The 22,396-nt window shown below is 41.3% G+C and overlaps 1 protein-coding gene across 2 annotated transcripts in view; it reads left to right on the plus strand.

Moving 5' to 3' along the window:
* Window positions 1–20,431: 20,431 nt before the first annotated feature.
* The window catches only part of LOC124801103, a 140,180-nt gene continuing 138,215 nt past the window's right edge, over window positions 20,432–22,396 (plus strand). For both annotated transcript variants that reach the window (XM_047263050.1, XM_047263051.1), the window contains exon 1: window positions 20,432–20,528. The gene's annotated coding sequence lies outside the window, so the exon portion shown is untranslated. The remainder of the gene's footprint in view (window positions 20,529–22,396) is intronic.

The following is a 22,396-nucleotide window of genomic DNA, read 5'->3' on the forward strand; positions in this document are numbered from 1 at the left end:
CACAGAAAACGTCTTCTCCATCATAAAATTTGGTATAAAATGTGTTCTATTCGTACTTTTATCAATATGACTATAAAGAAAATAGTTGTTTACAATTTACAATACCTTAAGCTTACTGTTCCATTTAGTCTACAACAACAAGTAGTTGAAGTTTGATTTAATTTGTATGAAAATTTATACACTATGACTAGTGCTGTTGAATAAGGTATACTATTATCAGAACGTTAATACTAAGATCAAAACTTCAGTATTTGAAAGCGACTTAGAAATGACTAGCAGAATTTGTTAATTTGTTTTCAGAATCACGTTGTGTTGTGTTCATTGCCGCTAATCAAGAGATCTGCTGAACTCTTGGTTCCGGGCCTAGAAGTCACATTTTCCAGACATACGACATGCACTTCTCTGTGACGTTTCAACAAATAAAGCCACAGCCCTTATTCTCTTACGCAGATTACATAGCTTACCGGTAAGGTAATGTGTCTTACTACAACTTCCCTTAACAATCAGTGTTCTGTAATACTCTGCTACGTAATGTGATATTATGACTTTCGTAAACGGCATAAAATTTAAACATTCCCTATCAGATTGAATGTCCTTCTTAGAACGGCATATAAACTGTCAATTGTATTTTTAAGGAATCGTTTGAAAGTACAGGGTGTACATAAAGTCCAGGAACACCTTGAATTATTTATTGCATTGTGCAGATATCATACATATTGCATTTTGAAGTGAAACTCTGAAAGTTTTTTTTGCAAACATTCGATATGCGAACCAAGAGTGACACGGCAGACGTCAATACGGTAATCGAATTCTTGCCATATCCGTCCCAGAATGGCATCGTCGACTGTGGCTGTCGCTTCCCGTATTTTCTCCCGGAGCTCTGCTACATCACGTGGTAGGGGCGGTGCATACACCAGATCTTTAATGTGTCTCCACAGAAAAAAGTCACACGGAGATCTGGTTGTCGGGGAGGCCATTTCATAAAATATCTGTCCCCTTCTGTAGCACGGCCGATCCATCGATGCGGCATCTCCGCGTTCAGGTAGCCACGAACTTCACGATGAAAATGGGGTGGAGCTTCTGTCGCAGAACTTTCCACACTGTCATTGGAGCCATTTCGAGTTCACCGGATGCACGACGCTCCGATGTCTTTGGACTCATGAATGTCTCTCGTACGCACTCCACATTCACTTCACTCACACTGGGACGCCTGCTTCTCTTTGCCGGGCATAAGTAAACCGTCGTAACGAATTTGTTGTGCCAGTGGTAAATGGCCTCCCTTGTTGGTGGCTTCTTACCGTTGAACAGCTGTAGCACATTTGTTTTTGTTGAACTCTAACACACGGAAAGCTCGCTCCGCGCCTGAACTCGCCATGTTTGCGACTAGCACTGACTATCGGCAAATTACCAAACTACGCTGCGGCAGTATACGCGAAAAAAAAACAAAAACTTTCAGGGTTTCTCTTCAAAATGACATATGTATGATATCTGTACAATGTTTGGTTCTTGTACAACAAATAATTGAAAGTGTTCCCGGACTTTATGTACATCCTGTATATGTTTACTATCAAAACTGATACGTTATCTTCCAGTCCTGTGTACTAAATGACGCACAGCGTAGAAAAAAGGGAATCAGATGAAGAATTGTAATTCTGGTGCTTATAGAAAGTAGAAAGAACTGTAACTGTAATGTTACAAACTTTACTACGTTTTCCCGTGGCCGATTAATAAAATGATGATCATTGCGTACTCCGCAGGAAGTGCGGTAATTGTAGTACTACATGCGTAATACTAGTAGAATAAATCATTCACTTGTTACAATCAATGCTTGATTTCAATTATAAGAGAGAAAATAATTAGTATCAGCCCCAGTTCGCATAAGGCGTAGTGACACAACAGATTTCCCACGTATTGCGCGACAAAAGATCGTTTCAAACCTCTACAAGGCAAAGGTAGTGATGTTGGCGGTCTATATGCATCTTTGGTCTATTCTACAGCTCCCAGTCATCACTTGTTTTCACTTTGTACCGTTACGTCTGTGGAAGATTTCTGATGTAGTAGTATATCTGTGACCGTTGTGAGTTTGAACAAATTGTATTGTGTATTTTTTATTATTTGTTTATTTTTACTTGGTCTTGATCAGCTATGTAGTCAAAGCTACTTTATATAGTTCCATGAAATTGTACATATTTTACGAAAAAAGGTCGTCAGCCTAGCCGAAGTTAAAGATAAACTAAAGAAACAAATGTAGGCAGAAGCCATTAAGGAAGATTTTTATCTGTCACAAGAAGACAATGAAAGTGATTGCTGAGATTAATATGTATCTACAGAGCGCAAGAGCACAGTATGAACAACGACAGTCCCATTGGAACTGTCTAAACCTAACAATCAAGGTATATCTGTTCCAAGTTCTCTTGTAAGCGAGAGACATGCAAAGAACGGATTTCAATGGTGGAAGAAGCACAAAAACTCGACTGACGACAAGCATGTAACGAAACATTCCTTGTGTGTTCCGATAAGTCTATTGTTACGGTGTTTCTCACGACAGGAAATGTTTACATATAGATAACACAACGGAAAGTAGGCCTAGATCCAGACTGTTTTCTTCCAATTGTGAAGACCAATTGAGATTCTATAGTGGTTTCGATAGTTACATCGTGGTTTTTCATTCACTCGTAAGGTGACACCGAAAGAACAGGTAAGTGGCAAGGTCTATTAAAGTAATTTAGTTGACAGCATGCATTAATTTCAATCACGGCATAGTTGCCAGCATGGGATTACATCCTCAGATATATTACTGCAAATAAACCCCCAAGGCTGAAAACATCAAACGCTATTTTGACGAGCATGTAAATTAAATAAAATGTCTTACGTGGATATGAAAATCGCGAAGTCTGGATATTGTCGAACTATTTAGTCGGCACAGTGGAACGTCTGACCTACCATCTTCCCCATCATCTATTATTGACTTAGATCCATTTTGTGAGAAGTATTAATTCCAATTTACCAGAATTTGTTTTATGTGAATCGATTTCCAGCATTTCTCATGCTTTTCGGAATCCATATTGTTCGTGTTATTTGCTCCAATTGTTTTATATCGGTATATACACATAGATATGTACTCTGTAAATCACCTTACGGTCACTGGAAAAACTAAAGGTGTGAGGGTGGGTCTTGTGCTGTACCAGCGCAATTAGTCGCAGCAGTGCTGGCAAAAGAAAGGCTCTGAGTTCTAGTTCGGGAACGGAACACAGTTTCAATCTGCCATGGGATTTCAAAACAAGGCACTCGTCCCTGTAGAATGAATAGATTCATTCTCATCACCGTAAGGTGCATATCGAGGGTACAAAAATACCACCATTTTTCACCCCCTTTATATTTCATTCGTAAATGATGCGTGACCAGAAGAACTATTGTAACGCGTACTTGTAAATCCATATGCTTTAATTATATTGTGATGATTTGCATGTAAAATGTATACGTAAGTAAAATATAATTCTCGAAAGCTGGAAACAGTTCTGGTAACCTATACGTTTGAAGTACATTATGGAAACTATCGCTTCATTACGGAAACAATAACTTTCGCGTTGTTACCAATACATTACATTCTGGCTAGTGGTGGCTTCAAAGTACTGATTTTCTAGCACTTATTAAGCATATACAAATGCTATTATTAGCCATTCTCAGAAGGCCCTGTTTATCAATGGAATAGCAATTTTTTGTGCAGCAGTGTAATTGCGTCACCCTTCTCACTTACCGCCAAGTGAGTTGCATCATTTGAGCAGTGACCATTATCTGACATTTTAATTTTTTTTTCCTGCATGATATTTTTATCAGACATTCTGCGTATGTGAATTAGCAATTTCCTGCCGATATTGCTTTTCAATGATATCACTATCGATCACTTTCAAAGCAGTATGAATGTTTACAGTTGCAATTTACGCCAACAAATCACGAAAAAGACATAGTGTTTTTGTACTATTAGTTATTACAGTCACATTTTCTTCCGCTATTTTTTACACCGCGCGTCTTTTATAATATCTTGTAGGCTTATAATTTGTATATTGCAGAGATGGTTGCCATTGTTTCTCCTGTCTACCCATTATTACTCCTGTGCTTATTTTTTTGAAACTTAACATTGCGCTGAGCAATCCTCGATAATTTCCAAGAAACGGTACATATCGAAACCGCAGCCTCACTGCGAGCGATGTACAACGAACGCTCGACTCACGAAGCGGGCAACACGGATATCGTTTTTTGCTTTTGACACCGGAACACCGCATTCGAGTAAATATTTCAGTTTTTATATTTTCACACCTTACGACTCTTTCCTGTGAGACTCTCCAGATTTTCCTAAAAGATATGTCAAAAGTGTACCCGGAGTACGGGGAAAAGGGAATGATGCCCGTTGCATGCTGTGCACGGCGACGAGATACCTGAGGAGTAATGTGAGTGATATTACTCACTTCTTTCATAAATTCCCGTGAGTGAAAAAAGTGCTGTTACTCTCTTTTTTTAATTACTTTCTGTTTTCAATACATTCGTCTTTTGTCGTATCTACATGTATTTCTCTCTTGTAAACATCTCGATAGTCGAGCGTTTGATGTACATCGCGTATAGTGGGGCCACGATTTCGACGTTCACCGCTTCTTGGAAAATACCGTAAGTTTTAGCAACGCCTTTTCAGTCACCTACTAAAATATTTACTTGCTTCATTGCAAGTTCGGCATACAAAGTTAAATAGACCTCTCCCACATAATTTTTATCTGTTGTCTCTCAGTTTTCATCATTTTCACGGGTACTGCATATTACTCGCACATCTCCATAGTTCATGCCATTTTCACTACAGTAGTTTGAATATTTTATTCCACTGTGCGTTGTCGAAGATTTTCCATCGACCTTCACTTCTTACGTACGCTTTTCGGTTTACGTCGTCGGGTCTGCTAGTGGGGTGTATGCATGGAAATCTATAGGTCACGAGATCGAATCCCGGTCGTACCACGGAATATTTCAGTTTGCCTTTAAACTAGCCCATACTTCTCAAGTATGTCAAGGTTCCCCAGGAACGAGACGTGGCTCGAATTCTGCGTTAAACTCTAGGTCCCGTTTCTCCGGTAGCATTAGGGTGCTGGTTAGTGAAAAGTAACTCAGCGAAATGGCGTCCAACCGATGACTCACGCCTGGCCGTAGTTCGACACAAAATTACTTGTATTGTTACTTGGTTTATATCAGTTCTTCCTACATTATTTCGCTGATACCACTGGTTTTTCTGATCTCAGAATTGTCAGTTATAACTTTTGTTTTACGTTTGTCTTTATCTTATTATAGTTAACGACTTCGAACAATGTGATTTCAGAGTTCTCATCTCAGAGCGTTCGCTAACATTGTAATCTCAACAGTGTGACGACTACAGTTCTTGGGTAAAATGATGACAATTCTCTCGTCGTTCATATTCGGGCAACAAAGTAACTTAGACTTCGCTTCTCAACAATGTGAAGATTAAGATTTACCCGGAACGACACGTGGTTCGATTTCCGCGTTAAGCTCTTGGTCTCCTTTCTCCGATAGTGTTTCCCTGGCACGGCTTTTGCTGGGTATTCTTGCCATCCGCCTGCTCTTTCCTTTGCACTTAATAGTGATTTCACATTCTACCTATGATGTTAAATAACTTCCGTCTTTCTCACTTCGAACTGTTCTTCCCGTGCTATACGCAGACCTAGTGGCGGAGTGGTTACACGACAGTAACATCCCTGTAATGGACTGGCCTGCACAGAGTCCTGACCTGAATCCTATAGAATACCTTTGGGATGTTTTGGACCGCCGACTTCGTGCCAGGCCTCAGCGACCGACATCGATACCTCTCCTCAGTGCAGCACTCCGTGAAGAATGAGCTGCCATTCCCCAAGACACCTTCCAGCACCTGACTGAACGTATGTCTGCGAGAGTGGAAGCTGTCATCAAGGCTGAGGGTGGGTCGACACCGCATTGAATTCCTACATTACCGATGGATGGCGCCACGAACTTGTTAAGTCATTTTCAGCCAGGTGACTGGATACTTTTGATCACATAGTGTATGTATAATGCTGCAATTTCTACTGCTCTGAGGAAAGAATCTTGAATCTAGATATGATGACTGAAAATCACACGTTTTGATGTTGGTACCTCGAAAACAAGGCTTTGGTTGGCTTCAAAACCTTCATGAGGTGACGAAAATCGACGTCCAAGCATTTTTTTTTTTTTTGTGACGAAAAAGAAACTTTTAGGCGACAAATCAGGTGAATACATGCAATGAGACATGAGTGGTATTTGCTATTGTTGCTATCCATTTGGATAAATAGCAGCTGCAGTTGACTGAAACGTATTTATTCTCGCAACCGGTACAAGTGGATCTGTTATTTATTCAAACTCTGTTACTGGCAACTTCTATAACATCATACAGAGAATTGGATCTTCTGGCGTTGAGAGTACTGAAGGCATAAAATATTTCTTTATTAAAGACAACCGGTTTCGACAGACTTTGCTGCCATCTTCAGTGCTGAAAGTTTTTGTTGTAAAACGTTTTCGTTTTACGGTGAACCTTGGCACAAGACCTCAAGTCGATAAATAGCAGTTGTTCCTTGTACGCCATTTAAAGTTGATTAGCACTATTTATAATATGTCCAGCATACGTAAACAGATGTGCTATTGTGTACGGTATTTGTATGAAGTAATAGGCATCTGTGAGCATTATGTATATGGACATGGCCTTTTGCACTAAGTGTTTTACGTTTTTAAATAGTTCAGCGATGACAAACCTTTATAATGTGCTGGGTTTTATCCACATTATGCCTTGTGCGCGAGTTTCAACGTAAAGTTAATATGTTATACAACGAAAAGTTCCAGGCTTCAGAAAGACACAAAGTTTGTTGAAACAGGTTGTCTTTAATAAGAAATATTTTGTGCGATCTTTGTTGTAGAATGATTCTACAGAGAATATTGAACTGGCATTGCTTGAATGAATAACGCTGTTATTGCCAACGTGCTAGGCCGGCTGGCAGCGGCAGCTATTTGTAAAAACTGCTCGCAGGTTACAATCGGATCCGTAATTTATTTTCATATGTGGTTGTAGGAAATATGCGAACACCAGGATAGCAGGTTCAACAAACTAATAGGATAAGGAGACAGACATATGGAATTAACGCGGTTTTGTTGTTCAATAAACGGTTACATTTATACAGTGACAAAATGTATAAGGGGATAGTGTTGTACCCAGAGAATAATGTACACAGAAACACATGATCTTATTTGGTCGGCACTTCAGTGTAGTAACAGATTTTGAAAACATATGAAGGAATGACAACTGGAGATCACCATAAGCAGTTCCACCGTTTTCTAAAGGTTTTGTTGTTGCTAGACATGAAGTTGGGTTTTGTTTAGCATCTGTAAATATTTCGAGTTCTACATATGCAGTATATTAAACCAACCTGTAACGAATATAATGTATTAATGCTATTTGGAATATGTTGGTAATTGTTCAGTTACAGAATTGTATGGCAAGTAAAACCCTATGTTTTGAAAACAGTTATATAGCATGTGGTCGGTTAAGCCGTACTTCGCTAGTCGTGCACCATCTTGTACCTTGCAACAAAAGAAGGTTTTTTAAACTAGCAAATCTGATATTTGTTAATGAACTGAGTTTCGTTAATGTTTTATCATTTTAGCCTGTCTTGAAAATTTAAAATTTTGTAAGTTTGCAGTAGCTTCAATTTCAAAATGTGTTTAGCTTGTAACTGGTTTCTGATAATACTTCTGCGTAGTTTGATTTCAATTACTGATTATTAGTGTGTAGTAGGGTAATAATGTAACAGACAGACCACTAAATACATAATGACAAGATTTTCTCGACTGCGATGTTTTAAAATGTCAATAGAACATTTGTTCCTAGCTACAGAATTACGTTGTACCTTGAAACATGTTTTAAGATTTAGAAAAACCATAATCTTTCGGAGTAATTTTTTTAATTCCGGAAGAATACTGTATCACATGAAAAGTGCATGACATCATTTAAAACTGGAATACGAAAATGTATCAAAATTCTAGTACAGTGCTGGCTAGAGGTGAAACTCTGAAAAGTGTACCAAATTACAACACTCTCCCCTACTGTCCTGCACAAAACACGTATTACATTGTAATGGTTCATGGGAATCGTTAACAGAAAGTCTAATCAATAATTTAAAATAGGGCCTGTCCCTATCGCAAGTTAAGTAGTGACCGAAGAATCGCAGCTTCCGATCCTAATCTTCTATGACATGAAGAAGACATTTTACCGCTCTGTAAGACTAATACTTGACTTGATAAATGGTTGGAAAGAGCAAAGGAGGCTAGCAAGAATGAGACCTTTGATGAAGAACTCAACTCTCGACATATGCTGATCAGTCGGAACATTATGACCACCTACCTAATAGCCGCTATGTCCACCTTTGGCAGGGATAGCTGAAACTTACGGTGCGGTGATTCCTGTAACTGATTATGTTATTGATAGCTCTCCTTGCTCAGTCCAGCGTAATTAAACTTTTAAAATTTGACCATAAAATTGTAATGAACCTAAAATAATTTGCATGTTAAAATTCAAACTACAGCTTCCATTTTCATAAGCAGTGCGACCTATCTGTATTCGTTTTCAGTACGCAATCAGTGCTAAGCGATGGTTAATTTTAATGTGAACCGTAGTAATATGGGGAACAATGTGTTTGGCAGAGTTTCGAACTATTACCTCTACCTTCAGCTATACCAAAACAGTTACCTTTCTATGTTCTACCGTTCCAGATTCGACAAACTCTCCCTGTCGGAGTACGAAGAAATGGCATCGCGACGAGATGTGTTTGGCACACAATGGCTCATCGATAGCCTAAACTTTGTGCCCCATTTGATCCATCAGGTGAGTTTGTTTTAATCGACATATCACAACGGAATATAAATTTGCTTTCCGTTATTTAGCCATAAACGCTATGTACTGATATGTTTACTGGTAGAACGAAAAGTTTAACGTCCAGTCGTGAGAGAGTTCATTAAAGGCGGAGAACGAAGTCGGTTTGCCACAGATGAGAAGGAAATCAACAGCGATTGGGTGAAGAAACCATCTGAGCATGCTTTCGAAATAATCTAGAAGAACTGCCACAATACGTTAATCTATTTCCCTTATGTGAATGGATGGTGTCTATCCTTCGGACATTTTATACATCATATGTAAATCAAAGGTGGCGGGGGAGGGGGGGGGGGAGAAGGGAAAGGAAAAGTATTACCGATCTCAGCTGCACCGGGATATTACGCGGAATCAGCGGTGACGAGTGAAAATGCTTGCCAGAGCAGAATTCGAACCTGGAATCTTCTGCTCACTAGGCAGGTACGTTAAGCACTTCACCATTTGGAACACACTGTCATTGCAACTGCGCAAACTGCCTCAGCACGCTTCACGGCCGACTCACATTCCCACCTAGCGCCACCTATCCCCAGTCCCTGTCCGTCCATTTCTTCCACGCTTGCTACTCTGAGGTTCCCTGAGGAGGTCGGACGTACTTGCGCATCCACACTGAAGAACGTGGATTCATTGCCCATCTATGCGAATCATTTAATGAGTCCAAAAGAACAGACACCACACGTACTGGTCTAGAGGTTCTAGGCGCGCAGTCCGGAACCGCGCGCATGCTACGGTCGCAGGTTCGAATCCTGCCTCGGGCATGGATGTGTGTGATGTCCTTAGGTTAGTTAGGTTTAAGTAGTTCTAAGTGCTAGGGGACTGATGACAACAGATGTTAAGTCCCATAGTGCTCAGAGCCATTTGAACCACACGTTCATGTACACTACTGGCCATTAAAATTGCTACACCAAGAAGAAACGCAGATCATAAACGGGTAGTCACTGGACAAATATATTACACTAGAACTGACATGAGATTACATTTTGGCCTTGATACGCCTGGGCATTGAGTCAAACAGAGACTGGATGGCGTGTACAGGTACAGCTGCCCATGCAGCTTCAACACGATACCACAGTTCATCAAGAGTAGTGACTGGCGTATTGTGACGAGCCAGTTGCTCGGCCACCATTGCCCAGACGTTTTCAATTGGTGAGAGATCTGGAGAGTGGGCTGGCCAGGGCAGCAGTCGAACATTTTCTGTATCCAGAAAGGCCCGTACAGGACCTGCAACATGCGGTCGTGCATTATCCTGCTGAAATGTAGGGTTTCGCAAGGATCGAATGAAGGGTAGAGCCACGGGTCGTAACACGTCTGAAATATAACGTCCACAGTTCAAAGTGCCGTCAAAGCGAACAAGAGGTGACCGAGACGTGTAACCAATGGCACCCCATACCATCACGCCGGATGATACGCCAGTATGGCGATGACGAAAACACGCTTCCAATGTGCGTTCACCGCGATGTCGCCAAACACGGATGCGACCATCATGATGCTGTAAACAGAACCTGGATTCACTGGAAAAAATGACATCAATTTTACAAAGAGTAATATCTAAACTTTTGTTCTATTACGTTTTGAAAATGATATCTTGAAGGTGGCCTCCGTTCTGCTCAATGCATTTGGAGAGTAGTAATCTGAAGTTTCGGTCCACTTTTTCCCACATGTCTCTGTCGATGTTGGCTACTGCGACACGAATACTGTTCCGTAGCCATGCCAGGATCGGCAGACGATTGGTGTACACCAACGATTTGAGATAGCCCCATTAGAAAAAGTCGCACGACGCTAAATCTGGCGAGCGTGCTGGCCACTGGAGATCCCCCCTCGAAGAGATGAGACGATCGGGGAAGTGTTCGCGCAACACGGTCATCGATGTTCGTGCCGTGTGAGCTGTGGCGCCATCTTGTTGGAACCGGACGTTACTCACATCCGTTTCTTAAGTTCTGGAAGAAAAAACTGTTCAATCATCTGAACATAACGCTCAGAAGTGACCGTCACTGCCTCGAAAAACCATGGGCCAATAAGGCCAACTTTAAATAGTGCACACCAAACAGTCATACGTTCTGTATGCAGGGGCTGCTCATGAAGTTCTCGTGGGTTCGTGCCACTCCAATACCGTATATTTTGTTTATTCAGGCAGCCACACAAATGAAAATGTGCCTCATCGCTGAAGAACAGTAATGCGTGATGAGACTGCTCATCGATCAACGCTTCACACCCATTTTTTCGTGAATCAGAATTCCGTGGATGAAATGTGTGCACCACTGACAGTTTATACGGATGAAATATCAACTCTTCATGAAGAATTCGTCTCACTCTACGTCAGAAATTGCAAGGGCAGCAGCATGTTTGCGTCAGATCGCTTGGGGGCATTCAAAATCGACATCCTTACCCTCTCGATGTTTTCAGGTGTTCTGGTGGTTCTGGAAGGTCCTGGTTACTTTTTCTGCACACTTCCAGTATCCATAAAGGTGTCTACCCACATAACAAATGATTTCCTATCAGGAACACGACCTCCAGGCGCGATGTTGAACTGTTTCCTGAATGCCCGCTGAGTTCTCATGACCGAACGTCCATTCGAAAAGTAAGCCGCAACGGCGAACGCGCGCTCCTCTCTTGCTCACTGCATGATGGCTACTAAACCTTAAAAAAGTCATGTCTCGCAGTTTTGATTGCACTGAAACCCACGCAACAATGAGTAAACAGCCTCTGTGTGACCCGCGTTTCAAATAAGGGAAGTTCCCGCGCCGCACCCTGAATATGCGGCACATTAAAACGGGGCAACGGCCAAGCAAAGTAATCAGTGTCCACGCACTCTTCAGTGTTCAACAAATAAAAATCCTTCCCTGACTTGACAGCTAGTAGGCAGTGGAATATCGATTGTTATTGAAGTCCACTGACCTATATGTGAAAACAGATGAAACTCCCCTTTGCATGCTGGAATATATACTGCAGAAATTTTTATTTCATGCCATGTTAACTTTAGAAACCACTGACAATAAGGCAGAATTTTGATTTCTGTGGACTCCCATCTTTCATGGCTGACTTGTGTCGGTAGTAGTACCGGAATTAGCTTCTGTTTTCTTTCCAATTATTTATTCTTATTCTTTTTTATTTATTCCAGCAGTCAATTTAAGATGAGTTATTACTTCACCCATTTCTTAATTCCAGCAAAATGATAGTACATTGATGCAAAAGGCGAAGTTTCTTCTTCTGGGTTTTTATTTTAGGTGACATTGCCATTGTCAGGTTAATGTTAACGAAAAAAGTCTGGTAAAATACGAAGCGTCTGACTACGACGTCGAATGTTCGAGCAGGACGTAAGAGATGACCATGTTTGTTTTTTCCAAATGGAATTTTGCGACTCATTAAATCACGTTATGAAATCCATTGTCAGGAAAAAGGAAAATCTATGATAAGAGGTAATTCTATTAAGAGACAGGGGAAGGGGACTGAAGTGTGATTAAACAGTGAGTGTATAAGGCTTGTTTACTAAACACTGCCCATGTTAGTGTTTAGTGTTGCAGGGGAAATGTTGACATCAGATCAGTAACGAACTACATTTTCAGTAATAAAAGCATTTTGTATTGAATTGTATTCTTCTTAATTGTATAATTTTTGATTTAATGTAATCCTAACCAGCACAGTGCACATTACATAACAAGTTTTTGAAACTGCGGCCCTTCACGCTCTCGCATCGCAAAGAAAACTATGATCTTTAGAACTTTATTTTTGGCACCTAGTCAAACCACTTTCAGTTTTCTATATATGTAGTCCTTATGCACTTTTGACCTTCGTTAGGCATCCTGTCACACATGCTCTGTGAACAAAGCCTCGCAGGATCAATGGTTCTGGCATGTTGTGCTTTATTGTTGTAACTGATGCCAGTCGTCTTTTGTAATAGTCCCTCAGGAAGAAGAACACCACTAAAGTAGTTGTTGTTGTTGTGGTCTTCAGTCCAGAGACTGGTTTGATGCAGCTCTCCATGCTACTCTATCCTGTGCAAGCTTCTTCATCTCCCAGTACCTACTGCAACCTACATCCTTCTGAACCCGCTTAGTGTTTTCATCTCTTGGTCTCCCTCTACGATTTTTACCCTCCACACTGCCCTCCAATACTAAATTGGTGATCCCTTGATGCTTCAGAACATGTCCTACCAACCGATCCCTTCTTCTAGTCAAGGTGTGCCACAAATTTCTCTCTAATTCTATTCAATACCTCCTCATTAGTTATGTAATCTACTCATCTATTTAACGTTAATTTCTTCCTGAATGCGTGCAGTATGTAATAGAACAACTTTTCTGCAAAGGTCCTTTTCTATTTGCCCTCCCTTCTTCCTTCCAGTGTATGATCCCATCCACTGAATGTGGTTGTTTCATACGTGATCAGAATCGCAACAAGTGCTCACTGTCCTAGCGTGGTGACATCTTACCATAATTTTCCTTTCTCACTGGCTCAGCGTTTTCTCTCTTTGCAAACAGAACTCAGAATCCAACCCACATTTTTCCTTTAAAAAGCAAATCGTAACAACTTTTTTTCGTTATCCGTTTCCATCTCTTCAACAATTCCATCTGTGTTATCAAGTTCCGCGCTGGAGTGGTCGATGTTTCTTGAGACCCAGGTTTGCAATTTCTCTCTGACTTAGCTACTCTTTGATTCACAACGTATTGGTAATAACCCGGTTTCTGTACGGAAATATCGACCTCTGAAAAATGGCACTTGGTCCTCAACCTCTCTATCAGACGATTCACAGACTGAAAACTGTGATAATCAATGAAGTCATCGTCATCATTGTCACTTTCTGCGTTAGGTAACATGTCACCGTTGTCATACAGAATCTATAGAATTTCTTTGTCACTTACTTTTTGGCCAAAAAAGTATACAAAGTTTTTGTTTCGACTTGCTTGCATTGCGTTCGGTATTTCTACACTCCTGGAAATGGAAAAAAGAACACATTGACACCGGTGTGTCAGACCCACCATACTTCCTCCGGACACTGCGAGAGGGCTGTACAAGCAATGATCACACGCACGGCACAGCGGACACACCAGGAACCGCGGTGTTGGCCGTCGAATGGCGCTAGCTGCGCAGCATTTGTGCACCGCCGCCGTCAGTGTCAGCCAGTTTGCCGTGGCATACGGAGCTCCATCGCAGTCTTTAACACTGGTAGCATGCCGCGACAGCGTGGACGTGAACCGTATGTGCAGTTGACGGACTTTGAGCGAGGGCGTATAGTGGGCATGCGGGAGGCCGGGTGGACGTACCGCCGAAGTGCTCAACACGTGGGGCGTGAGGCCTCCACAGTACATCGATGTTGTCGCCAGTGGTCGGCGGAAGGTGCACGTGCCCGTCGACCTGGGACCGGACCGCAGCGACGCACGGATGCACGCCAAGACCGTAGGATCCTACGCAGTGCCGTAGGGGACCGCACCGCCACTTCCCAGCAAATTAGGGACACTGTTGCTCCTGGGGTATCGGCGAGGACCATTCGCAACCGTCTCCATGAAGCTGGGCTACGGTCCCGCACACCGTTAGGCCGTCTTCCGCTCACGCCCCAACATCGTGCAGCCCGCCTCCAGTGGTGTCGCGACAGGCGTGAATGGAGGGACGAATGGAGACGTGTCGTCTTCAGCGATGAGAGTCGCTTCTGCCTTGGTGCCAATGATGGTCGTATGCGTGTTTGGCGCCGTGCAGGTGAGCGCCACAATCAGGACTGCATACGACCGAGGCACACAGGGCCAACACCCGGCATCATGGTGTGGGGAGCGATCTCCTACACTGGCCGTACACCACTGGTGATCGTCGAGGGGACACTGAATAGTGCACGGTACATCCAAACCGTCATCGAACCCATCGTTCTACCATTCCTAGACCGGCAAGGGAACTTGCTGTTCCAACAGGACAATGCACGTCCGCATGTATCCCGTGCCACCCAACGTGCTCTAGAAGGTGTAAGTCAACTACCCTGGCCAGCAAGATCTCCGGATCTGTCCCCCATTGAGCATGTTTGGGACTGGATGAAGCGTCGTCTCACGCGGTCTGCACGTCCAGCACGAACGCTGGTCCAACTGAGGCGCCAGGTGGAAATGGCATGGCAAGCCGTTCCACAGGACTACATCCAGCATCTCTACGATCGTCTCCATGGGAGAATAGCAGCCTGCATTGCTGCGGAAGGTGGATATACACTGTACTAGTGCCGACATTGTGCATGCCCTGTTGCCTGTGTGTATGTGCCTGTGGTTCTGTCAGTGTGATCATGTGATGTATCTGACCCTAGGAATGTGTCAATAAAGTTTCCCCTTCCTGGGACAATGAATTCACGGTGTTCTTATTTCAATTTCCAGGAGTGTATATTATTTCTAAAGCAATATAAAGTACAAAAATGTAAAAGGTTGGTAGAGTATAATAAATATTTGAGATACAACGTACTTACGAAAACACGCCAGCAAGCACCTAATAACTTATATAATAAACTTACCTCTAGCCTAGAAATTTCTTAACATCGAATAAAAATTTAAGCTTTAGAAAGTCTTTTTCTGAAGGCGTTTGCCTGGAGTGTAGCCTCATACAAAAAGGGAATCTTGCATTTTTTCTCTTTCAAACAGAGAACAGAGGCTTTTCAGATGTACAGCTTCAGGGTTTCCTGAACAATTAGGCGGTTCGATTGGGTAACTCATTAGGGTGTGCTGAATAGAATTTGGGAGAAAGGAAATTTATGCCTCAAATTGACTAAAATGAGAACCAGTTCACAGGACAGATTCCGGGGGATCAAGAAATCGTCAATTTGATAATGGACGAAAGTGAGGTGGGTAGAAATTATGGAGATCGACCAAATGTTGATCCCACCACGCAGGTTCAAGCGAAGGTTGCAGCCATGACGTGGAGATGAAGAGACTTGCACAAGATACACTTGTATGGAGAGATGCATCAAACCGGTCTTCATAGTGAAGAACACAGCTAAAACGATAAAAAATATGTGATTTCTCGAGCAGCGCTAAAATCTGTTCGGTTGGTAAGCGTGTAGGTACAAATGTAGGGAACTGTATAAACTGTCGCTATTGTGTTACTGTTAGCGACGAACACGACAGGTCTGACTTTGGGAACCGACATGAGTTTTAACCTTTCCTAGTTTTCCGTTAGGCCCAGTCATTTACTGTTCAATTAGACTACAGCTTAAATATGTAATTAATTGAACTGAATATTAGATAGTCTTTGTAAAATTGTGACGCATAAATGAAAATTAGATAGTCTCTGTAAAATTGTGACGCATAAATGAAACTATACAGCGGGTGTGAAAATTCCAGGTAAGTTAAACTTGCATGTCAGACGGGGACTCGAAGCCGGAACCTTAGCTTTCACGAAAGCTGCCTTAGTCGACTGAGAAATCCAGATAGGACTCGCAATGGTCCTCCCTCAGAGCTATAGTGTGCTGTGAGAAAATATTTTCCTGAATAAAAGCTATGCACCTACTCCTCAAACAATAGTATTTAGTAATAGATTCTAGCAACAATTTTAATGCCTTAGAAGAAACCAGGACTTTTCAAGAGTTCTGTGTGAGGATCTCGTTGTTCCCGAGGTAACAAACTGCTTTCCGTTTAGCTGTTTACATATTTTGCTAATCTTCAAGGCACAGGATTTTAAATTGCTCGCGAACTTGTAATCTGTTTGTTAGCTAATTTTCTGGGTGGTAGTCGGGAACAACATTTCCATGAAATAAAATCAGTCCATCAAGCAAATCCTTCAGGTTTTGCATTTACCCCAAGGGCTCTTCTTGTGATTAAATAAAGACCTTTAAGAGTTAAGTAGACGAGTTATACTTCACTTGTTTTCGAAGCATTGTCAGTGGCCTGTAATTCATAACTGGTATTTGTCATTATTTTAAAAACTTTTTTACTTTTGAATTTGGAATTTAGGTTCCGTTTTGGGTTGTAAATATTTTTGTCGCTTATGTTATCCTGATTTAAAATATTAATTATTTCACTTACGATATTTCTTATAATTGTCACGATTGTTCTGCTCAGGATCGTACGAAAAATAAACGAACGAATGGGTATGGACAGGATTTAAAAGTGTTCCATTTCGTAACTGAGACAGATTTCACATTGAAAGGCCACCACTATTATTCTTGACATAAAGCGAGTAAAGTTATGGAACTAGTTTAAATCTGTACGAACTTTGTCCGACGGTACGTTAATGTGGCTGGCCTTCTAAAAGGGGTATATAAATAGTACGAAGATACAATAATAAACTTTCCAAAGGCTTCTATTGCACTGCAAATGAAACAAACCTGATATCATTAATTTTCTTGTCATCGGTCCACAAACACATTAAACTTCTTGAAGGTTAAAAAAATTTTGTCAGCCTCACCTGATTAAAAGTTCGAGAAAGTAAGTTTCTTTGTTTCATCATTCACTTGTGCACTATCGACTACTTCCAGCATATGGCCATTATCAAGTGCACTCGAGTACCAGTTGATAGTGCACAAGTGAATGATGAAATAAAGAATCATTCGATTATCAATTTTAAACAGCCGAAATTGGTAAAACAGAGTTAACCTTCAAAAAAGTGTATTAAAGAAGCAGACAACTGCTAAGGTAGTAGGTCTAACATAATAGTCCCATATACTGTTTGGAGAACACATGCATGTGTGATTACCTCTGGTCCACCTTTGTGATATCTATCGTACTAAGACAATCACCACGAGGGGACGCCCAGGAGAGACCTACAGAACAGCGCGGCTAGTGGTGATGGGGGGGGGGGGGGGGGGGGAGGGGGGGGGAAGCTTAAGTGTGAACGACGAAATAATTTTGAGATTTCATGGTACAAGGAGTACTAGTCAGTATCCATTACATTTCCTGGCTTTCTTCAAAGTATATCGAGCTGATACGTCTTTATGTTTGGTGGGGAAACATCCAAATTCTCATCAAGCTTCACATCTATGGCCTACGCTTTTCTTCTGAGATCAAAGTTGTAGATTAATTCTTGCAAGGATCACTACTGCCCTGTATGTTTACACCAGAATTTTAAATTTTGAAGCTTTAGAGAACTCACTGTAGTCTTCAGTTTAATTTTTAGTACTCTTTTTTTGTAATACAGTTTCATTCTTCAGTCATTATATTCTTGTGGCAGAATATTTCTTTTAACAGCAGCTTGTTACGTCTGAGTAAACTCAATGAAGTCGTCAGTTTATTTCTTCGTGTACCGTATTTTCTTATTTATTTTCCTGTGGTTACAGTTTTATTAACTAGATGTAATGAACTGGCCAATTTCGTTTTCTTCTACCTCTGATAGCAGGGCGGTGTCCGTGTTAAATCCGGGTGGGAACCATTTCCACCACAGATAGATCACGGCGTTAACGCACTTGAAGTAATGGAGACATAAGCAGTAAATCCTCCCCCCTCCCAAGGATTCTTTAAAGAATCGAACTGTGTAAAACAAATACAAAACCGTGTGAAAAGTTTGTTGTGTTCGCTGAGTACTCTCATTCTCGAATACAGGACAAATATAGTTTATGCAGTATGTGCTCTGTGAATTACGCTGCCTCAAAACATATTTACAGTTTTAACCTGTAATAACTGTCTTAACTGTGCAAAACCTTTAACCCTAGATTCTACCTCTTAATGAGTAAATTAGGACACCATTTTAAAGTTTTACTTTTGGTCAATAATTATACGAAATACTGACACTAACCAGCAGTTTCCCCAGACAGACATTCATGCTCACCTCATAATTAAACTTTTTTCAGAAAAAATGTAGAAATTTGTCGAAATTGGCATAGGTATTAAGTAATGGACAAGTTGGATGGATCCTAGTGGTCTGTACGTGCGTCTTGAAGTTCTTCCTTGATTTTCTGTATGTTAGACTGTCATCTGAGTTAAGAGATGATGGTGTGAACTACGTTACGATGAATTGTTGCTGCATTAGAATTATTTAGCCTCATAGCTAAATGTGCCCGTTTCTCCTAGTGCGTTGGTAAGCAGGTAAGCACAACGACCGGTCTTTAATGTGCACTTTTATAAAACATTTTCTGGATGATGTCAATAATAGCTATTAAAGCACAACGCTTAATGCAGACCTTGCACCATAATCTCTTAAGTGACTGTAGACATATGTCGCCTGCAGCATATTCCACTTGTCCATCAACACGCAATTAATAGCATGCACTGTACCTCTTGCTCACCCCCCCCCCCCCCCCCCATAGTCGAAGCAAATTCATAAAAAAATAGAGTCCAAGGAACACACAAACTTTTGAGCCATGTTTACAAACACGAGACGTCAAATAACTGTAGTGATGCCAGCGCTCCAAGCGGTTACATTTCACATTGCAGTGAACAGAAGACAAACGACTTTTAAGATCAAATCTACGGCGAGGCCCTAGATTTGATCATATTTATTTGACGACAGGCGAGTTTTGACAAAGTTCCCTATTACACCATCAAATTTCTTTGACATAAATATTTGACATATCAACTTTGACAAAGAAATATGCCAGTTTAATACCGGCCTTAACGGCGGAAAAGGTCTTCCTATAATCTACATTCTACATTTATACTCCGCAAGCCACCCAACGGTGTGTGGCGGAAGCCCCCTGTCACTTGCAGAATTTTAAATTATCACTGATCAATGACCTCGCGTAGGAGATACATGGGTCCAAATATTTTTAAACACACAACGAAAACAAATTACATACTCGAAAGCGTGTTTGGCTTATGCACGAATATCTCCTTTCGTAAAGGTTTGGAATAATCGAACATAAATAATTATTAATATGTAAAATCGGATCATGCATCACACAAAACTGAGTCAAATGGGAGTTGTTTTTAATGAATGATATTGTGGGTTCAAGCATATAACGTAATATAAAAAGTGCAAAGGTCATTTCCTTTGTTTAAATACAACCGAGCGATGAAAAACACTACGTTACACATCAGGATCATTTTTCCGTAAAGCCATGGCCTTCGTGCTTGCGGATCGGCTTACACCGAGCTTCACAACGTGGTCGAGTAGAATACCGGTACAATGTTTTCGTCACAGAGTACAGTGTCCGTATATATCGTAACAACAGTAATAGCACCTAGCACGGGAAAAAAAGTTTTTGGCACACTTTTTCTCAAGCATAAAACTAAGTAGTCTTTTCTTAACTCTTTTTAAACATGTACAACACACTGTTCTTTCGGAATATTGTGTGGCATCGCTATGCACTGAACCTCACAGAAAGACTCCAGTTTCTTAAGCTCGCTGTGAGCAGGGTTCACTGAACGCACCGGAGGCTGACACGGTATCTCTCGGGAAGCGCGATGTTAACGGTCACTCTGCCACTGATCAAGTGCGAGCTTTTCTTGGCGCCTAGCTGTTACGCAACGACCGTGGTGCCACCTGGCGGCGGAACCGTCAGCCAATGAGCGACGACCGAGGGACTTCCTCCGCGTCAGTTTTCAGTTACTTATAAAAGTTCGCCGCGGCAAGGCGCCTCACTCGCGCTGCGCACGGCACCACACAATAGTGGCGCGCTAATTCGAGAAGAAACATAGGGAAGACTGTCAGTGTCTTCGTTTCTGCAACAGCACATTTTCAAGTAAGTGCGCACTTCTTCACGCAAGTTGTCCGAATTGATCACATAATGCGGCGGCAAGGGTCAGCTCCTCTCTCAGGCGGCTCCTACTTCTCATACTTTGCGTTTTTTGTGTTGAACGGAAAAGCGGTACTTAAAAACGTGTGATGGGGGCGGAAACGGCAGGTGGGTTGTTCGAACTCATTTAATGAGGAGAATTTGCGTCGTCAGTTTCCGCTGGTAAGGGGAGGAAAAAGTAGCGCATGGTGTGTTTTATTACCACGGTAAATTCCAAAGTGCCGGGTTAGATTCCAGATTAGCTTCCAGTGTCGAATACTGGGAGGAAAAATGATTTTAGCGATTTATCTGCTTGTCTCTTATAATCGTCAATCTTAATTATGTTCGTGAAGAACGGTTTATTGTGCACGGGATCGTACCGATCTGTGATGGACTCCTGCATTGTCATCAACGTTCATAAACCGATACGGGCGATGTTTAGATCTCGTATGACAAAATATGTGGTCATGCATAAACATGTTGAGGAAACAAGTTAATATATTCCATCAACGTTAGAAACTAGACAATTTTTAAATATTACACGATAAATTAAAATTATGGTAGGCCTACTTGATTTTTACGAACTTTTCTGTCCACAATTGCTAGTATTTTTTCTTAATAATATTGTATTACGTAGTTTTTCTTGCATATTAGTTTCTGTTAATATTGTCTAGACTCTTACAGCAGTGTTGTCCAAACTGTGTTCCGTGGAACATTGGTGTTCACTGAATGAAACTAGTTTTTATCATTTTTTATAAGTTTACTAAACTTCAAAATAAACAATGTGTTCCCTCAAAGTAACAGTATTTTCAGTGCCTTTACCTCAAGTTTGGAAACCTGTGCTCTAGAGGGATGCAGGCAGCGTCTGAGATGTCACCATCGATTGTTGTATCAACGACAATGTGTCAGTCTGCATGGCGTTTCAGAGTTACAGTGAATCTGAGTACCTGTTGAAGCCATTTGAGGTAATTCGTACCAGAGATCGATTATCCAGAAGTGTTGGTAGGGAGGTTGTTACGCATTCCCCTTTCTGAGGGAAAACATTTTGACTACAGCTGACGTATGCAGGAATGTTGAAGTCACTTCTGACGCAATACTAATGTATAGGATATAATATAGGAGGAAGGAGGTGACAAGCGGGGGCGGGGGGTCATATTTCTTTTTTTTTTTCATCTTGTCGCTGGTGAACAAATTACGACTAAATGCATTCGGCATTTCTTCAGTAGCGCGCTGATTAGCCATCGACACGATACTTTCGAAATGTGTTGTCCAATAATCAGTTTCGGTAAATCTAGTGTCGAATTTATGTAACTCGAGGAAACATCAGAACGACTTTCCCTTCTTTACTTAGTAATTATTTTTCCGTCACACTCACTGAACTATATTTTTGGCCCCTAATAAAGATGATTTTCTTTTTAAAGATTGTACCATCCCAGTGTCACAGCGTTTTGGTCGTTTAAGAGAAGTGTTCTGTTTTTCTTGTTTGTTATTGAGATATTATTATACTAGTGAAATACTGTCGCGCCGGGCAGCTCACTTTCGCAGGAAAATACTCATCAGAGGCTAAGAGAACCACATTCTTCATGTCATACAGACTTTTTTTGTCGCGAAGCATCTTCTGAATGTCGGACACGAGTGACATAGAACGCTGCCACGCAAAGTGGAGAGGCTTCAAGTTGTGCTTAGAATATGAAGTTAGAGCATTTAGTAGAATCTGATCGTAGATAAGACAAAATGTACTTTTTCTCGCGCTTCAAAAGTTTAGTTTTTTCTTTATTGTTGATTGAAAGTAAGAGTCAGAATTACCTGCGACTGTGCTCAGTGTTTGTACGCGT

The sequence above is a fragment of the Schistocerca piceifrons genome, chromosome 1, assembly GCF_021461385.2.
Source record: "Schistocerca piceifrons isolate TAMUIC-IGC-003096 chromosome 1, iqSchPice1.1, whole genome shotgun sequence".
Lineage (NCBI taxonomy): Eukaryota > Metazoa > Arthropoda > Insecta > Orthoptera > Acrididae > Schistocerca > Schistocerca piceifrons.